The following is a 7,564-nucleotide window of genomic DNA, read 5'->3' on the forward strand; positions in this document are numbered from 1 at the left end:
GAGCTTGTTTTAAGTCGATAATTTCTTAATGTTGATGAAAAATTACTAGTTCAATTGGCAGATTATGTCACTTATAATGTGGGAAAAATTTATTTTTATAAGTGAACAAGTACTTTTTTTTATCAGTATTAAGGAATTACTGGCTCTAAACAAACTCCTTTATCTTGCTGAAAAGTTTCTTATATTTGTTTTTGTCTTATTTCAAGTGTATTAAGATTTGTGCTAGAAGCTAAATCAAAAATACTTGGTAAAATTGTGTTTTGCACTCCTGGTTTTAGTTTGACAAATTAAAAGATGTTTTTATATAAACAGAACTCAAACTCAGATTATTGTTTTGTCGTTTCGGTTCTGATATTCTGGAGAAAAGTGCCGATGAAGCTCCATCTCTGAATAGTCCAGCCTCAGGATTTACAAGAGGGATGGAGAAGCTGAGTGACTGAGCTCCAGCAGAGGGCAGTGGTGGGCTGTGATGTGCAGCTGAACGGATCCGCTTCAGGTCCAGAGTTTTGGTTTTGGTTTTATTGACGGTTCTGAATGCAGAGGCTGGTCTGAGGTCAGTTCTAGCAGAGCTGGGTGTCTGTGCCGTGTTGGGGGCCGATCCGGGGTCGGTTCGCGGGACCGTCAGGAACGTTAACGTAACAGCGATCTGCAGTGGTGTACAGTCTGCACCTTATGGAGCACAGAGACCTGTACCGTGTTGTTTTCTTTGGATGTTTCTATTTGTGTAGCTCTGTATATCTCCAATAAAGTCCTGATCATCAGCTCGGCCTCTCTGAATTGATTATTCTCTACTGGAGGCCTGTTTCCTCTCAGGCGGCCGCCCGCCGTCTCCTCCTCCACCTCCTCTCTCGGCTCTGAGGCTCGTCAGCAGCACCAGGTTTATTGGCTCGGAGTGAGCAGCAGGCCGGGGCTTCACAGCACGTTTATCGGGCCCCGGGGACCGAACGCGGAGCGGCCCCGGCAGCAGGTTCATGCTCTGAACTCAGTCACTTCCCACGTCTTCTTGTGCGTCGTTAATCTGGTGTTTTAGACGGTCCTGATGTGGTCACCGACTGACCCAGGTCAGCTGGTAACGGTCTGAACAAAGATGAGGAGCTCAGCAGCTGATCTCAGGTCCATGGAAAGAGGAAGAAAAAATTTTGATTGTTCAGTTTATCCAAACAGCAACTCGTAGAGTGAATGCGTTAGAAATTTCTGATAGTTATTAGTTATGATTTAAAGACCTTACAACCTCTTGTCCAAACCTGTTTCTATTGAATCTTGAATAAAGAAGTTAATTCAAAAGATAAATTCCCATTTTATGGTTATTATATTGGTTATTTAAAATGTTTTTTTAGGAATATTTATTATTCAGAATACCTGAATAATAAACATTTTTATGTTATATTGCTGAAGAGAAAATATTTTTAGCAGGTGCAGTAAAGTAAAAGAAACCAAACAGCCATGAAATTTAGCTTAACAATTATTTGGAAGGTTTGGCTAGTGAGGTCATTATTTGTTTGTGCTCATCAATATAATAGGGGTTAGATCTTTGGAAATTATTCTGAGAATCCTTCCCTCAAAATATGATTTGAAGGAAGGAGAAATGTATAAACAAATATAGAAGATTTTACTAATGTCCAATGTTCCCACCTGTGGCCATTTGTTAGGGATCAGTACCAAAAGGACAAAATCCATAATGCAGTCGAATTTCTGGAGCAAAATGACTCGTAAAGAGGATAACATTTGTAAAGAACACACTAACTAGCATTATGTGACAGGATAAATATAAACTGTAGTCAGGTTACACAGAAACAACTAATTCAAACTGCACTGTAGCATGGCAGCCCAGGTATCATGACATGGGAAGGTTTACCTTTTTATTCAGAGATCAATTTGAATACATCAAACTTAGGCGTATTATGCTGAAAAGGAAATGCCCTTGAAATTATTTTAACAAAACAACAACCCCAAACACCAACACCTTGGATCCAGACCAACAGAATTAATGTTAGCGAGACGCCAACCGAACCTCTGGACTGTGATTTAACTGTGAAGTTATACTGGGAAATCAAACATGCCGTTTCTGAGGAGAAACCAAGAACTGCAGAGGAACTGGACTGAGACACCTGTTCACAACAAGTAGCAGTGTCACACAGAAGACAGTGTCTTCAGTCACTTTTCAGTTTCTGCAGTTAATGTGCGATTACCTCATTTTAGTAGCATTTTATTCATTTTTTTCCTTCACTTTTTGTGAAATATTACAGTTTTGACAAATTTTTCTTCGTTTAAACAAAGCTAAGCTAAGAATGTTTAGCTTATATTTTTCTTTTTAAAAATGCTTTGAGTCAGACCTGGCACTTTCATAAACATTTATCTCATATAGAACTTCTTTTATCTTTGTTACTCAGAATAACAACATCGTCTCAGACAAACTTGTAATATTTATCTCACAGAAGTAATAAACCCTCACTTTTTCGAATATATGTAATAAAATGTAAAATAATCAGGAGTGATTAAGGTTTGCAGAGGGTTTAATCTGCCTTCAGTTGAACAGTTTTCTCTCCATGTTGGAGTTTCGGAGTTTAAGTTGACCTTCAGAGTCATGGTGTCCCTCAGGGCTCCGTTTGGGCCCCGTTATCCTTTGCTCATGAACAATAAGTGATGATTTGATAATCGTGTTCAACGAATCCAATCAGTGTTTTTATGTCTTATCATTTCTTCTTCTTCTGTGGTTTTCTCTCATTTAGTTTCTCATTCGACTATTTCACTTCAGATCTGACTCTTTAAATCAAGTCGAGACATTCAGGGAAAATGGTTCTGGTAAAATAAAACAAGTATGAATTTGTAAACTTGTATATATGTAATATATTTGTTACATATAAAATGTAAGTTTTTTTTTTGACGATTCTAAAATTTGTCATTGGTTTTCCAAGATTATTCCCTGGATTTTCCGACCTCTGTCCCGGCAGTGCCCTCTCTGCTGATGTTCACCAACGAACGCTGAAAGTTTCTTCACACCGACTGTTTAAATGAGGAGCGTTGAGGTGAGCAGAGCTTGGAGACGCGAAGCTTGACTGTAAACTGAAAGTAAACAGGGTCAAACTGGAGCAGAGAGGGGGTTTAAACTGGAGCTGGGTGGGTCACACTGGGGAGGCTTAATGGTGACTTATTACCTGTGCTGATGATGTGCAGACTGCTGCTGTGTCACATGAGTCATTTATTCTGAGCTGGAAAAACAAAAGAGACCATGAACCCATGAGGTGGGGAGGGACAAGAAACCAAACTGGTTTTACTGCGACCCGCTTTAGTCAGAACTTTGTCGTCTTGACAGATACGAGCAGCAGCAGATTATATGTTGAAATGTTCAGAACTTCAGCTTTTCTCTTTGAACCGCCTGAATCCTTCTTTTTATTTTGTCTTTTCTCCCCTCCACCTTTTTTTCCAAAACTATTTTCTGCTTCTCAATATTCAGTTTTTCATATTTAAAACTGCAGTTGTCCACTTCAAGAAGTTTTGAATTTCAATTGAATTTCAGTGGAATATCGATGCAGCATATTCAGATTAGATTTTAAAAGTATTTAGCATTTTCATTTCTTTTGTATCATATGAGCTTGTAACCCAAAAAACCAACAAGATATTTCCTTTACTTTGATAATAATGTATATGTATATATTCACTGTTTCTGAGTTTCCAGACGGAGATTTAAACAGATTTGATATTTTTCAAGTTTTGCTTTAAAGATTTTATCTGCCCTTAAAGCTGCTCTTATAAAAACAGTATCATATTTTTTTCATTACAAAGTAAATCTCTAAAATTCAGAAATTCAAGACTGTCAAACCATTTTTTAAGTCTCTTTAGCTTCCATCATATTTTTAGTTTAAAAAAATAATTGTCACAGTTTGCAGGTTTAAATATTTTTATATATAAAATATATATACAGATGACAGTCTTCATTACCTAGATATATTTTTTCCCTGCTGCTATATGATTGACATTCCTGTCAATCATATAATATGCATCAAAGCGAAAGGTAAGGAGAGAAATTGGACTACTTGTTGTCTTAAAATGAAGCTGGTTGAACAGTTTGGTCAGTTTGTTGGAGAAAAAAAGAGAGAAAAACTAACTTTTAATGACCCACTATTACAACTCATCTGTAACTGAAAAATGAAAAAGGCATTTTTACCTGTTTAAATTATTACATATTGCAATAATTATTAATTTGCAATAATAGAGTCAGATTTGTTCAGGTCTTTTGGAATTTCTATTTTTGTGTAAATGTACTGAGTGTATTGATCAATATGTATCCATAGTGAGATGTTTATGTATGTTTTGGCTCTAATAAAAAAAAAAAAAAGATTTGTTCAGTTCAGCCTGGACAATGTTTTCCTAAGGGGACTGAAAACCTTTATTTATCAACCAGCTGCAATTTAAAAGAAAGAAAAACATTTTGCAGTGTTAGCATGAACATTTCTGCTACCAGACACAAGCTAACTCTGTGTTTTTCTTCCCATGTCACTGTTTTATGGAAATAGTTAAATATTTTTTATTTTCTGAATCATTATTTCAGGATTAAACAAAGTCCACCTGAACACCGACATGATGATGCTGCCGAGTGTTTATCAATAATCTGAATAAAATTTTCTGGCCTAGTTTTTTTAATCTTATCATATTTATGTTTTGCAACATTCTGATATCATCAGTAAACTTGCATCCTGAGTTTTTATTTCCTGTTTCTTTAAACTTTTTTTCCTGGTTTGAGTAAATCCAGCAGGAACCCTCAGATTTATTTTCCTCCAATGTTTTAACTGAGTGCAGTTCAGATGCTTTATATTTACTTTTTAATTCTCCTCTGATGAAACATTTTCCAGCGTTGATTAGAATCAGTCTCACAGCCTTGGTAATGCATTCATCCTCCTGATCTAAAGGACTTTTCATTCTGTCTCCTCTTATTTGTGTCTCTGCTGATGTTTTATAGACTTCATCCTCTGGTTATTTTCAAGCTTCCAAGTTTCTCTAATGTCTGTGCAAATGTTCTGAGCGCGGGGTTTTATTTCTGTTCAATCTTTTGTCCGATTCCTTCTGGGCTGAGCTGGTTTTAATGTCTTTTATTTGTCTGATTCAGGTTTTTGTTGAGGGGGAAATTAGAATCAAGCTGCAGCTTTTGAGCAGATGATTAACACGACGCACCCTCCTCATCTAGCCGCCGCTGCTGTTGATTTGTTTGCAGGTATCACCTTCCTCGTCCTCCTCTTCGGCCTCGGCCCGCTTCCTCTCCGTTTGATGAGAAACAAATATTGAAATGAGGTTTGGGAGCCGGAGGCAGCGAGGAAAACAGTGGGAGGGGAACTTCGTAATTAGAAATATCATTTCAGCTTCTGTCGGCCTATTTCTCCTCTGCATTACCTCGTCTGCAGGTAAATTGGTGGCTGTACTCCCGCCATGATGGTAATGAGCTGTGGTTAGCCCCCACACCACATCTCTCTGATTTAACCATAATGAGAAATATGCTATCAGTGGTGGGGGGCCAGACCGAACTGGAGGGGGTGAATCACTGTGTAAAAGTATGATATTAGGTGGACTGATGGGCAGAGACGCTCCAGCACAGGAGTCAGAAAAAAACCTTATTATGCAGATAATAATATAGGAAGAACATCTCAGCCTTGGTGTTAGACTGCAGGCTGTCACTGCATCGCAGCTAATTAGGTGTTTCACAGAAACCAAATGTGATCTCCTCCCACAGGACCGGCCTCATCTCACAACTCAGACATCCATTACACAGAAATATGTGTCCATAAGTTTTTTTTTGTTGTTTTTTTTCTACTGAAGACACTCTTCTGGTTCTGTTTAACAGCTCAGACCACCAATCGTGCGGTAACAGCTTCGTCTGAAAAGTGAAGAAAGTTGGTTTTTCCTCCTCCTGTTCTGCGGTTTTATTCATCAGGGCAAAATAAAAATCATCTGCTCCTCAGCAGGTTCTAATTTAAGGTAGATATGATCAATAATTCAGAACATATGTCACAGAGACGTCGTATGTTTAAAGATAAACTAAGCCAGAATAAGGAAACAGTCAAATTCACCTTTCTTGCCTCTATTGCAGTCAATAGTTTACTTCCAGTTTACTTTTGACTGAGAAAAGAATTGAAATAAAATATTATTTCAGATCAGGGGAGGAGAAATTTTATTGATATTTCTTTAGATCTTTATTAGCAGTCCAGGACATCTGTGTGATTTTGGCAATTATAAACTTTAAAGGAAAAAAGAACTACACGTGGAGTTCCTCAAGGGTCCGTTCTTGAAGAACTTTTATTTGATACTGTATCTTCCCTAGTGAATGTTTTGGGTGAGAGAAGGGAGGATACACCCTAGACGGGTAGCCAGAACATCATAGGACACAGACATATCTAAGGACAATTTAGAGAGACCAATTAACACAGCAGTCATGTTCTGGACTGTGAGAAGAGGCCAGAACCCAGAGAAAACCCACACATGAGTGGATTGAACCCAAACTTCATGCAAAAAGATCCCAGGCTGGGAATCGCACTCAGAACCTTCTTGCTGCAAGGTAACAATGCTTGAAGAGTAAATTTTTGTCATGTAGGAGCTCTGCTCCTTTCTGTACTTATAGAGCATTTTTAATTACTCTGGGTATAAAAAAATAAAAATTTCCATTTCCAAATGAGCTTGCTGTTTTGGTTTGATTCCCTATTAGATTTTCTGTAGTTTAAATTGACAGCAGGAAGCAAGATGAGCGCTCCTCTTTATGAGGTCTGCAGGTTCTTATCTTTTATATTCAGTCTCAGAAATGATTTTTTTTATATATATATAAAACATTCAGATCAAACCTAACTATGTGGCTCAGTAAGGCAGGCTGAAAACTGTAGCGACAGGCACAGCTTGATTTGCACTGTCACATCATCTGCATTTTGCCCTAATTGGACCTGCTGCTACTTCTTTGGTGTGGTTGAGTGCCTTTTAGTTAATTTTATTATTATTATTGTGTGTTTGTTTATTTTATTTACTGTATATATTTGACTTTTTGCACGGGAGTTGCAATAGAAATTTCGTTGAATCCTGTTCAATGACCATAAATGCTATCTTATCTTATCTTAGGTTTTCAACATAGCTGCTATGTCTAACACATCCACCAGATGGCAGTATTTGTTACAGACTGTCCCTTTAACATGAGTCATGAATTGGATCAGGAGGAGAGAGGGATGAGAGGAGGTGCAGATCTGGGCTCAAACATGAACATTGAAGGTAAACCTCTGGAGTCTGGAGGCTGTCGGTGTGGCTGATGATGCTCAGATGAAGCCATCTGTCCAGATGTTGCAGCGACATCGATACGAGCAGCGATGAGCCGCAGCATCTCCTGGTCCAGACAAACTGCAGCTGCGACCATGAAATCAGGACTTACTGTAATTAGGCACTTTGAAGCGGAGATTTAATACCCAAATCTTCGTCTAAATACCAGGGGATCGGGTACAACTTGATGATAATCTGATATGCAAAACTCAGCTCTCTGTGTTTTTCCTTCTCTTCGTGGTATTTCGGTGCGGTCGAATTGAAGCTGGCTTCCATTTGG

The sequence above is a fragment of the Xiphophorus maculatus genome, chromosome 19 (genome assembly GCF_002775205.1).
Source record: "Xiphophorus maculatus strain JP 163 A chromosome 19, X_maculatus-5.0-male, whole genome shotgun sequence".
Classification (NCBI taxonomy): Eukaryota; Metazoa; Chordata; class Actinopteri; order Cyprinodontiformes; family Poeciliidae; genus Xiphophorus; species Xiphophorus maculatus.